The 13,328-nt window shown below is 39.9% G+C and overlaps 1 protein-coding gene across 10 annotated transcripts in view; it reads left to right on the forward strand.

Moving 5' to 3' along the window:
* Window positions 1–9,115: 9,115 nt before the first annotated feature.
* LOC150075745 (uncharacterized) overlaps window positions 9,116–13,328 on the forward strand; it is a 29,663-nt gene continuing 25,450 nt past the window's right edge. For 6 of the 10 annotated variants that reach the window (XM_090388198.1, XM_090388194.1, XM_090388196.1 and 3 more), the window contains exon 1: window positions 9,116–9,252. The gene's annotated coding sequence lies outside the window, so the exon portion shown is untranslated. The remainder of the gene's footprint in view (window positions 9,253–13,328) is intronic. The other 4 variants (XM_090388193.1, XM_090388190.1, XM_090388191.1 and 1 more) reach the window with 2 other exon arrangements.

Here is a 13,328-nt window from a genome sequence, read left to right on the forward strand (position 1 = left end):
TTTAACTTTGGTCACTTCACCTGGAAGCAGATCATCATTATAAGAAACTTTGGCTAAAATTAACACGCCAACCGAATTCCTCCAATGTTCCTTTGTTTCTGTCCCTTAACTCCTTTGTAGGAGTTCCCAGCTAACACGGTTGGGTTTCAGCCTTGATTCATCACTATTGGGCTTGATGAGATTTGCAGTGATCACATACAGAAAACAAATCGAATAAACATACAAATCTCTCTAATTCTGAGGTCCACACAACCGTAGTATTCCAAACAACAGTTGTCAGAACCCTGACAGAAGTCAATAAGGAATTAGAAAGGTGTGACTAATTCAACGACTTGGGGATTATACTCTCTAGTAGTGCTAAATTTGATGTCATGTCCTTAACAGCACTAGCAAAGAATTCGAAACACTAGGATTTATCAAAAGGAACACCTATAAGTTTAAAAACTATAGATATGGTGCTATCTTATATAAAACCATAGTACTGACAATCCAGGAATTCAGCTCACCCATCTGGAATCCTTATACCAAGAGTCTACTTAACAAAACTGAAGCAGCTCAAAAATCAACTTTCATGCTCCTTCTAGACAAGTCAGGAATCTCACAGAGTGAAAAAAAACCCATTAAAGTTCCTCGCGTCATCGACGGGATTCGAACCTGAGCTTTTTGTGGGGAAGACAGTGACGATACCACTGCTACGGCGCTAACTGACTATTTTGACCATTCTCAACCCTTGATGTACTCCATGCAGAAGTATGCCTCATCTCCTGGACTGAGGCCCTGGTGAGTTGGTAAAACACAGTTGGTAGAATCGCCGTCCTCCCCACATGGGGTGGAAAAGACCGAGTTCGAGTCCCGTCGATGATATGAGGAATTTTTATGGGCCTTTTTCACAACGTAGCTGAATTATTCAGTCTCAGGCGAGGGTAGCATGGTTTTTTCTCCCGGAAACTCTGGTTTTTCGTCCTGCAAACAAAAAGTCGACCACAGAACACACGCAATTTACAGATAATAGGAGCAATATGACTGATGCTCCTAAAATCCTACAACAACAACAACTTCCTGGACTGGAAAATGATTAATTCTCATTCAATCGTTGTGGTTTATTATTTATTTATTTAATTTTTTTAAATTTTTTATGTTTTTCTTTTATTTTCTTTTATTTTATTTCCATATTTTTTTCTTCTACCGGTAATTAAACTTTCTGTAGACGTCTTTTTGTTCATATGATTTTAATGAACAATATGATGGAATATAATTTGTATATATGTATTACAAATCATACATATTTTGTATGTATGATTTGAATCTATTTTAATGGTTTATTTTACTTTTGGATTTCCCTGTTATGATTGCTTTCAAGTCTGTTGTTCTATTCTCAGATACACTGTAAATGTATTTGAGAATAGAATGTTTATATTTAATTTAAAATTAAATTTTAAATTAAATATAATTAGAAATTATATTTAATTTCCTAGGTTGGGTTTCCTACAATATAATTAAGAAGGCTGGCTTAATGAAATTATAACAAGCATCTAATCTTTCTCAAAAAAGTAAATCTGAAAACCAGAGAACAGTAAAAACTGAAATCCAAAAAGTCGTTTTTCGAAAAGTCAGTAACTTAAGTGAAAAAGCAATCGTAAGATAATTGTATAGAGTGAGATGTAATTTTGGGAGAAAGGTCCAGCACGTGATGCAAGAGGGCTAACATGGGGCAACGTGTTCAATCATCGGTTTTGCAATTTGCTGTCCCTGTAGAGAGAAAGACTCGATCATGAAGGATATATATATGATGTCAGAGACAGAAATCCAACCCGCGACCTTGGGAAAGGAGTCTTCTTTTGCAAGAAATAACAGCGGTTCAAAAGTACTGTAAGTTTGTCTAAATAATTTGATTAATTATTCTGTATCTTTTGGCTACAGACATTATTTATTTTTAACTAAAATCTCCGTAAGATAAAATTCAATTGCTTGAAGACAATAAAATTCTACGAGGAAAAATTTCTCACATACACCCGGAAAACGTCCCTAATATGGCGACTTCAAGTACAATCTTGTATACGCACGCCTGCTCACAGGTCAGTTCAGAGAAACCGCTTTCTCCGAATGGATGGACGTAAATAATTGGCTAAACCACCTTGCTGAAACCAAACGCACCATAAATTTTCTTTATATATTTAAGCTTATACATGGTAGAAGCTACAATAAGAATAATCTATTATTAGTTCGATACCAAAAGACACTTGACTTTTGCTTTTTGTGGCAACATATTTCTTGCAGGAAGTTTGGCATCTTAATGTCACTTACAAGGAATGCTGCCTAGCCTGTTTTCGTACTGAAATAACACATCCTCTTACTGCAAATGGCATGTATTCTTTGATAGCCTTGTTTTTTTAAGGGATATAAACTGAGTTGGTTTTCTATAATCAAACCCCTCTTGTGTAAGAATGGGCTGGTCTGTGACGCTGGTGAAGACTCAAAGTCAAGAACGGCTGATATATTTTAGTTCGCACACAGTTTTCGAGTGTCTGGGAGAAAGAATGGGTCGGCATTCGAATTCGGTATTCGAACGTGGAATGATTGTGGGAGCAAGACATACAGGTGCCAGTATCTCACTCCTCCAGTTGTGTGGTGTCACGAGTCTACCGGGACTGGATCAACAGCGGTCAAACAACCAGCTAAAGATCACACATGAGACGTTCAGCGTGGAACAGCCACGTATGGTCGCCGCCCGTGGCGCATCATAGTGTGTTTTGTCTCGTTAGCATTAGCAAGGACACAGGATGCAAGAAAGCAAGCTTATATAGCATCAGCCAAAAAAAAAAAACCTTATTTCACCCATCCCCTCGCTCCAAATGTTTGTCAAGTTCTGCTTTGAATCTATTTAAGCTATCAACTTCTACAACGACAGATGGAAGTTTGTTCCAGCAATCAACCACCCGCTGGCTAAAGGCAAACTTCTGCACATCTATCCTACAACCGTCTTTCCTCAATTTGAATTTATGCCCTCTCATGCGATTATTCTGAGCAAGAGGAAGAATCCCATCAGCATTGAACATGCTTAAACCATTCAAGGCTTTATACACCTCAATCAGATCATTTCGTAACAGAGCAATGACGCGTTACAGTATCCCAGCTAACCGCCCAGTACAACGTACGAATATCAAGACCAATATCCACATGGACCATACGCAGGACATTAGCTCGTATAGGCTGTGGCAGCCGAAGAGTATCCATGCTCACTGCTAGACACAAGAAACTGCGACTGGCATGGGCACGTCAGTACTAACTCTGGACCACTGACATCTGGAAATCTGTCGCCTGGTCTGATGAATCCCTTTTCCAACCGTATTATGCTGATGGGCCTATCCTCATTTGAAGAAAGCTACATGAGGCCATGTACCTGAATGCACTGTTGGCGTTGGGAAGGCTGTAGACGGTGGCGCTGTAATTTAGGAACTGATTTCGTGGCATGCCCTGGGTACTCTGATCACCGTTAATCAACAACTCGATGAACACCTATCGTATTCTATCGTCGCCGACCAAGTACACCCCTTCATGATTACAGCATGTCCAGACAACTCCGTCTCTTGTTGTTTTAATGTTTTAGGCCATATTACTATTTACGCAATTTATATTACCTGTAAAATTGCGTGTGTTCTTTGGTCTATTGCTGTTGTGGACGAGAAACCCGAGTTTCCGGGAGAAAAAAACATGTTGTGAAAAGGCCTATAAAAATTCCTCACCTTATCGACAGGATGCGAACAGATCTTTTCCACCCGGTATGGGAAGGAAAAGACTGTACTACCAACTGCTATATGCTACATACCAACTATATGCACAGTTGATAGCACAGTGACAATGAATTCACTGTCCTCCCATGCCTGCCCAACTCACCCAACTGAGTACGTTTGGGACCTACTGGAAAAGGATAGTTGATGTTACGACCAGTCACCTGACAATGTGGGTGTATTACTGGGCATATTAATCTAGAAATAACTCCATGGGTAGCACTACTACAGGACACTCTCCCTATGGAGTCCATGACTTATACGAGCTGAATTACGAGCAAAAGGTGGCCCCGCGAGATATTAGATCAGTGTTGCTAATGCAAAGACAACTTAGTGTAAATCCCGGACTAGCTTTTCCTTAGAAAAATCCAAGTAGCTGTTGCCCAAGACAAATTACCTTGTTTAACCTCGCAATTTAAATATTTATTGCCTACAAAGGCAGATCATTGATTGGCTTAATCATTGATTTCTAATTCTTTTATTTCACTTGAAGTAATTTTAGAGGTTGCCAAAAAACAGTGGGATCCAATGCATCGTAGTCGAAGTACGATGCCTCGGATCCATTATTGAAACGGACTGAAGTTATCTTAAAATTGATCTTTTAAATGCAATGGAATAAAATCACTACTTTTTTTTCACTGCTGCATGGTTTTTATTTCGTGAACAAGAGCAGAATTAAATTGAAATAAATCAATGCTGTATCTCAAGCGTAATTCCATTCGAAGGTTTCAAGTGGACTCTGTTGCTCTGATTTAATCAGCCTATACATGATCATGGTGGAGTCGCCATTCTCTCTCTCTCTCTCTCTCTCTCTCTCTCTCTCTCTCTCTCTCTCTCTCTCTCTCTCTCTCCACAACGTGGTAGGGTTAGTCGGTCTCAGGCGAGAACAGGATTGTTTTTTCTCCCGGAAACTTGGGTTTTTCGTCCAGCAAACAGAAAATCGACCACAGCACACACACGCAGTTTATAGACAGTATACACGAAGCAATATGGCCTCAGTCGCTGATGCTCCTAAAACCCTACAACAACAACAACTTTGCTTAAAAGTATATTTCGTCGACCGCTGCTTAGTTTAAACAGCCCTTGAAGCGAAATTGGTGAGAAGAAGATGAGCTCTTACATTCCTTTGGCATCAAATAATCGAAAATAAGTTGAGAATTGATACCATACCTAGAAACCACAATGTTTCAAAAATAAATAATACTAGCATTATGCACAAAAAACAAAAATGTCCTCTACAGTATATGTTAATAATGATCTAATGCAGACTTTTCCAGGAAAACTTAAAGTGCACTGTACTCTTAATACAAGGAATTATTAAATCCTGTTAGAAATGTCCAGATGCAATTCTTTGTAATGCGCACAAAACAGACAGCTCAGATTTAAATCACGTGGATGTGACGTTATGATAAATGTTGAAAGATCATGACATCACGCTTGTGTTTCTAAACAATTTGAAGTGGAATAAAGCATGCAAGGATCCCCCGTCCCTTGATAACAAGCATCGCTGGAAATTTTCAAGTCTACGTATAGTTCACGTGGTATAGTGAGTCTGAACTATTTTTAATTTTTAAAAATAGTTCAGACTCATTGAATCCAACTAAATTTCTTTTGTCATTTAAAGACTATTGATGTAATACGAGGACTGAATTAATGATGAGGCTTCTGGCTCCTTGGATGGATATTCTTCGAAATTCTCTCCTTGAGGCAGTATACACCGATTCTATCACTTTAGCAACTTTTGGAAGAATTACGTTGGAACTGTTAACAGTTACTGTGTCGCGTTCTGAATAAATTACCACGAATCATTGCAAATCTGTGACATTTCAAAGGGAAACAAAAACTATCACAGGAAGCTAAATCTGGTGAGTATTGCTGATGGGAAACAACAGTGATTGCACCGAGAGTGTAGGAGCGTTGTCACAAACCTTCGTGGGTAGCATAGTTGATAGGATCGCCGTCCACCCCCACACCGGATGGAAAATACCTGAGTTCGAGTCCCATCGATGACAAGAGGAATTTTTATGGGCCTTTTTCACAAAGTGGCTGAGTTAGCCGGTCTAGGCGAGTGTAGCGTGGTCTTTTTCTCCCGGAAACTCAGGTTTTTCGTCCAGCAGAACAGAACAGAAAATTGACTATAGAACATACGAAATTTATAGCCAATATATATGGAGTAATATGACCTTAGTCGTTGATGTTCCAAAAAACATAACTAAACAACAACAACAACGTTGTTATAAACCCCGAAGCTCACTTCGCTGGCAACTTTCTCCGCAATCGCCATTGAACTGTTTTTCAATGTTCCTGATTCACTGTTTGAACCAGGAACACTGCAATTGGACAAATGCGGAACAAATTCAAAATGATCAGCAGTAGCACATTGAGTCTGTGTGGTAGCATTGTGATATCGTCACCCTCCTCCCCACACCGGGTGGAAAAGGCCCGGGTTCGATTCCCGTCGATGACACGAGGAATTTTGGTGGGCTTTTTCCACTCGGTGGCTGAGTTAGTCGGTCTAAGGCGTAGATAGCAAGGTTTTTTTGTCCAGCAAACAAACAAATCGACCATAGAACACACGCAATTAACAAACATGAGACACACAGCACGGCAGATTAATTTAATTATTCGGGTGGCCTAAAGATAATAATAGTACTGTAGTAGTACGTTTACGAAGATCCTAACAAGTGAGAACTAGCCGATCTTCTGTGATCATTAGTGTGGAGATGTAAAGTACAAATGTGGCTGAAATTCGACGCAATCCCAAATCTTACGTTAAGATTGGTTGACGTGTCCCTAAGAAATGACTTGCCCCAATTTCTCTAGCAACTTCACGGTTAGTAAACTCCTCTGATCAGATCGCGAATCCGAAAGACTGAATCATTAGATTTTGCAATTAAAGAGTGGCCAGAGTGAGGATCATATTCGATAGACAAGTACTCTTTAAATTTTACGAACCACTGGAAATTTTACGGAACTCTCAACATATTTTCCATTTCATGCGTTTCTGTTGCACATTTCCTAAATCTGAAACAAAATTTAATCAAAATTTCATATTCAGATTGACTGCAGATAAATGGATTATTTGTATGTATCTAGATGAATCACCAAACATGTTACTATAAGTCGCAACTCGGTATGACGCGCAGTTTCAAGATACAAAGGCCGTCCCCGAATGTTTTGGTCATACCTCATACTATACGCTAATTCATAGTGGATTCGCATTGCATTAGCATTTATCGAAGATGAGAAAAAATCTTTTAAATAAATTATTTTAAATCATTAAAATCATGAAAAACATTAAAGTCTATTTAAATTATTAAATATAATCATGTGCCAAACCGTTGGACTACGTGCTTAATAGCATATTGGACCGCTTTTCGCCGTGATGACACGTTTGCATCTTGCGTGGTATCGACTCCACGAGACCTCGGAAGTTGCCCTCAGGCATCGTGACTAGCTGGACAGAATGCCCCGGAATTCAGCAATGGAACAAGACACTGGCGTGGACTGGGGAATGCTACGTTCCATAGCACCCCACAAATGTTCGATGGGATTGATGTCGGGGAAATTTGGAGGCGAGGAGAGCATACGAAATGCTTGAACATAATCTTCGAACCATTCCTGCACAATGCGGGCTTTGTGGCATGGGCATTATTCTGTTGAAAGTGCCAGCTGGATATAAGGAAACCATTTAGGGCAAAACTTGGTCCGAAACAATGCCGATAGGATCTGGTCGTGCAGGTGTGTTCAATAGGCATGAGGAGACCCATAGATGTCCACGAATACATATCGAAACCGTGATACCACCGCTGCCGGCCTATTTTTGCCCGAAATGCTGTTTGGGTACAGATATTCATCTGCTCGCTGTCGAATACGCACCCGTACATTGGCATGATGAAGCTGGAACCTTCCTTCATCAGGCCAAGCAACTCTTTTTCAGTCAAATGTCCAGAACGGTTCTCTTGTGCCCACTGCAGACAGAGATGTTCATGTTGGTGCCCATGTTGATGTTAATATGGGCACATGAACAGGTCGTCTACTCGGTAGAGTATCCGCAAGGGAGTTCACTGGATGGTGTGTTCGGAAATTTTTCTATCTACTCCCTGATTGTAATCTGCCATTAATTGAGGGATCTTGGCCCGTCTGTTGTCCCCGACACCACATCCCAAGCGCCATTCACTTCGACTGCCAACTAGTGGTGGTCTCCCCTTCCCGGCACGTTGAGTGGTTATGTGTCCCTCATCGGACCATTCCGATGAGGGACACACTACGTTTTCCCTTAACTACGTTGGCCCTCGAGCAGCTGACAATGCCTGAGGTTGTTGTGATGCTAGCTCTCGCCTTCCTAGCGTCGCAAATCATTCTCCGCTCAAACTAAGTCAGGTCCTTCCCTTTTCCCATCGCATACGCTTCGTATTGACGAACTGATAGGCACCACCGTGCCGCCACTGTATATGCTTCGCCAGTCAGTGACGTCACTCATAGGGCTGTGCAGTGTGGTTACTCTTGGAGACAGGGTGGTCATGTTTTGGTTCATGAGTGTAGATAAAAATAAGTACTCAAGTACATTTAAGCATTATTCAGTGTTGCACTTGAAACAAACAACCCCTCAAGAGAGATGTATGTTTTTTAACGCGGTTCTATATCCCTGGTAGCCGTTCATCATTGCAATGGTTATTGCCTTCTCATCGGTTACTATCGTTTTATCTTTTAAGTGATCAGAGATCAGAATTTAGAATGAGGAAGCTTCAGAGACCTGATTTACCTTGTTGTATTTTTACAAACAGACATAATGGAGCTATGTGGAGGTTTTCATTTTAATAATGATGTAAAATTTCATTAGTTTCAAATTTATGTTTTTATTTAAATAGACAGAGATAATATGCCAGAGATGCGAGCCATTGTCATATCTGCTGGGTGTTGTTAGCGATTCTAATTGGTGAGCAAAGTTCAACTGGATTCCACTTAAGTCTTCAAAATTTCATCCAACAGGTGAACAGGAAGTCGTGTCATATTCATGCGGATATAATAAGCACTGAGTGAATGGGTGGGAAGAGAATGACATCATCATAAACACACATACTGTTATCTTCCTTTTCCAGCGAAAAGGCGGTAAATCAACTTTAAATAACACTTACTCCATCATTTGGTCATTGAAATAGTAGTACTTTCTCTTTCTGCTTCTCCACCTTGTAGAATGTCATTTCTCTTGCCTTTCGTCCCTGACCTTCAGGGGGGTAGCCCAGTAATCAGTGATCTGCATTGGCTCTCCTTTAAACTATGGATTTACCGCGATACGATGGTGCAAATAATCTCAGCCACCCCTCACGGCTAGTTTTCCAGAACCGGTTTAAAGCAAAGTCGTCTTCTAATATAAAAGATGAGCAGAGGGAGGAAGAAGTTCACTGTGTTTCGAGTTTTCTTAGTCACTATCATTAGGGTATTACCAGGAAGGTGAAATCGGGTATGTAATTCTACTTTCTTCTTCTTCTTCTTTAATTTGTTGTCATAAGTTCATTCGGTGTTTGTGATACTTTGCGACCTTTGTTTTCTATTTATTGAAGTATGAAGTTTTACTTCGGTTGACTTAGACCACAACAATTTAAACCTATTGGCGGTGAATCTCAACGAGGGCTGGAGCCTGCCGTACTCCACAAATACTCTCTCCACATTTTCAGTTGGCAGGCATATCGTAAGGAGCGAGTGATCATTCTGAGATTCGAACGACGAAAAATATGTGGCAGGTGCCCTTGTCCAATATTCGTTACTTCAGGTCAATGATTCCGAATGAGGATAGTTTGCATTTCTAAAATTAAATTAGTTAATTATACGCAGATGTTCTTTTTCTTTTTTTTTTTACAGTGGCATGGCTTAAAATAGAAGGACCCGTGGCAAAGTTTCACTAATGGGACTCATATCTTTGAAGAATATAGTTGTGGGGACCCAAAGTTATCCCAGTCTCATTTTGCCACGATTGCCACCCTATTGTTATGCTACTACCACCTTTCAAAAATTGGTCTTGGCGCATTATAGCCTTAGAAGCTAATGCGCCAATAAAATTCAATCAAACAACCAACCAACCAACCTTTCAAAAACTTAAAAAAAAAAAAAAAATTGAAGAATCACATGGATAAAATCATTACAGGTAAATGTAATATTTAAATATTCGTTATTCACGTCTGAGATTAATTCGTGAAATTTTCGACAAGATTTATTTTATTATTTTATTTTTTTCAAAGAATATAAGAAGACAGGATACTGAACCACAACTTTTTTTTAGAGTGCAGAGTACGCAGGATTTTTTTTTTTTTTTTTTTTTTTTTGGGGGGAAAAGCTAAAGATCAGAGCAGCTGCTGACCTTGAGAAAAGTGCTCGGTCTTTTTGTTTGTTTTTTCGTTTTAATCAAGAGGTGAGGCTGAAATGCAAAAGCCCACCCTTCCGGTGCACTCCCACTTTTAGAGGCCATTGCGTTTTAATTATAGGAGCATGAATACTTTCTCAATATCCATGATATGCGAGCGTGAAAAGCGAATCGCGCAAATTGCGACCCAATTGATCTACACGTCTGGCCAATTTATTAAGACCGTAAGCTAATAGCTCGTTGAACTGCCGTTGACTCCAGTTACTCCTTCGACACGATGTTACGTGTTGGAGTACTGATTCAGTTACTCTTGTCACTTTTAACACGGCGTTGAAAAATGACACGAGTAATACTGGAATTCATGTTACAAAACTGTCCTCAATTCCTGACGTGATGGGCACCTCTGTCATCACACCAGGAATTCAAGAGAGTTTTAATGAACATGCCTTCTAGTTCATAACACAGATGTTCAATTGGATTGAGATCCGAGAATTGGGCTAACCAGGGCAGATGCTTAAATTCTTCCTAATGGTCCTGAAATTACTCTTTCCAACCTTTGGCCACTATGGATCGCTGCAGTGTCATCTTGAAATTACCCATATCCACGATGTAAACATGAAAAATTATCGGGCGTACTTGATCCACAACGATGTTCACATATGCTCAGCCGTTCATCGGGCATTCCAGTAGAACATGAGAGAAAAGAGTGCTCCATGAAAACGCTCTGGAACATGGCAATTGATCCCGATGGTTGTTGTGCTAATAAAAAATAGTTCTCGATCCTTCAGAAAGTAAACGTTTCTCCAAATGCAGATTTCCTGATGAACGCAAATACAGCTCAGGTTTCTTTTTGTAAGTCAGTAACTGCTATTTAGATCTGGAGAATTCGTTGGATGTGGACTCAATGATTGCTTTCTTCAGTTCGCAGTTTCATTTCAGGGGAGGGGGGCAAGGTGATCTCAAGTGTATTCGGAGCTCTAGGCGAGTCGTGAGATGTGTGCTCCTGGTAAGTTTAATAAGTTCATTAGAAGTAATAAAGTGTTTTCTGAAAGGGTCTTCCCGGGTAGTACACTCGATGTAATCACCGTCCATCCCACACCGGATGAAACCTGCAAGTTGTTTTTCCTGCTATTTTCCACAGAGAAAATACTCAGATTGGTTTCTTGTCATTTCACTAGTTATCAGTTCTTCCACTTCCTATGTATTTTCCTCCATAACAACAGTTGCTGGATAGCCCAGAATTTCTGCATTATCCAAGCGGATAACAGATCTGTTCTCCACTTTGTCCTCTATTACAGTTCCATGTGTTAACAAACTTTAAGAAAATTTGAAGCAGCTACTATACTCTCAAGCCTTCCCCTGAAAATGGAAATTTTTCATCTTTGAAAAACCGACCATAAATTATAAATCACAATAAATTACAGGTATTCACCTTAAATTTATAAACCGTTGATGCCTGATAGCTTTAGTTGCTATTGGGTATAGTTTATGAACTATCTGAAAACATAAATAAATAATTTTTTACATTCATTCTTTCTGGGCAATATGGGTGTTTACTAAATAGTCTTCGTATACTGTTTTAAATAAACAAAAATTCATCTCAAAAAGGTGTAACCAATTTTAAATGTTTGTAACAAATGTAATTTTAATGATAGAAACACAAAACCTGCGCTAAATGTGAGAAAAACAGTTGAAGATTTTACTGACATTCAACATGAGCACTACTTGTCACACGAACAATATCTAATCGGTAATAAAGTTCATCCCATGTTTTTTCAAGGATGTCACGCTTAATCATGGTAATTGCATTTGTAATCCTGCGCTTTAAGTTTGCGATGGCTGCAACTGGGGTCTTGTAGACTGTGTCTTTGATGACTCCCCATAAGAAGAAATCACAAGGGAATAAATCTGGTGAACGTGGTGGCCACGCAATGGGAACATCACGTCCAATCCAACGGCCAGGAAACGTCATCAAGAGACCTCGTCACACTCAAAGCCCAATGTGGCGGCGCTCCATCCTGTTGGAAAATAACCCCATTTGACAGTTTCCAATTAAGGATACATATAAAGCTCAAGCATGTCCTGGTAATTATCTGCTCTCACAGTCGCTTCTTGAAAGAAAAAGGGTCCAATAACACGATCAACCATGATGCCACACCACACATTCACCTTTAGGCTATCTCGTTGATACTCCTGCGCGCAGTGTGAGTTTTCAGTCTCTCAAATTCTGACATTTTGCTTACTCACCTTTCCCGAAACATGAAATGTGCACTCGTCCGTGAAACAAATCTGTGTCATTACACGTTCATCTTGAATTTTCTCCAACATGTCTTCTGCGAATTGTTTACGTTTCACACGGTCATCCTGGGTTATGTGCTGGAGAATCTGCAGTTTACAAGGGTGCATTTTCAATTTTCTTTGCAACACTCTATGCACTGAAGTCTTGGGGATGGCCTGTTGCTATTCTGCTGTTCTAACGGATTTTCGAGGACTACGAACGAATGCGTCTCTCACAACTTCCACTCTTTCCTGCATCAATGCTGGTCGACCAGGGCTTTTCTTAGGATGGACGCTACCTGTTTCCTTGAATAGCTGATACCACTTTCTGATGCTGTTACGGGTTGGTGGCTTTATCCCGTATTTACTTCTCAAATTACGCTGAACCTGCGTTTCAAACCGGGTTTCAATAAACCACTCCACTACCTGTGCTTTGGTCACGGGATCCATTTGTTACCTCTCTACTTCAGGACAATCGTCACAATCTGCAAAAGAAAAGAACGGATTATTGGAACGGATTATTGAAGTAAAAACTTCAACTGTTTTTCTCACATTTAGCGCAGGTTTTGTATTTCTATCATTAAAATTACATTTGTTACAAACATTTAAAATTGGTTACACCTTTTTGGGACACCCTGTATTTTGTATGTTACATTCAAGGTTTACCTCTTACAAGTCAGACTTTTCAACAGGATTTGTGGTTTTTCCTTCTCGATGACCTTGCCATTTTGGCACGCTAAGACACGCAGTTTCCTGATAGAAACGTGTGACGTGAGAAGTTACTCCTTGTGTCAGGGTCAATAAACAAACTGCCTATCTTCGTTACAGTTGAAACCATGCCAGTTAAAACAATTTGGAACAGGACGTTCTAATATTATTTATACTTACCTTCCTTTTTTTTT

Source organism: Mastigoproctus giganteus, chromosome 13 (genome assembly GCF_048544385.1).
Source record: "Mastigoproctus giganteus isolate SK-2022 chromosome 13, ASM4854438v1, whole genome shotgun sequence".
In the NCBI taxonomy this organism is placed as follows: domain Eukaryota; kingdom Metazoa; phylum Arthropoda; class Arachnida; order Uropygi; family Thelyphonidae; genus Mastigoproctus; species Mastigoproctus giganteus.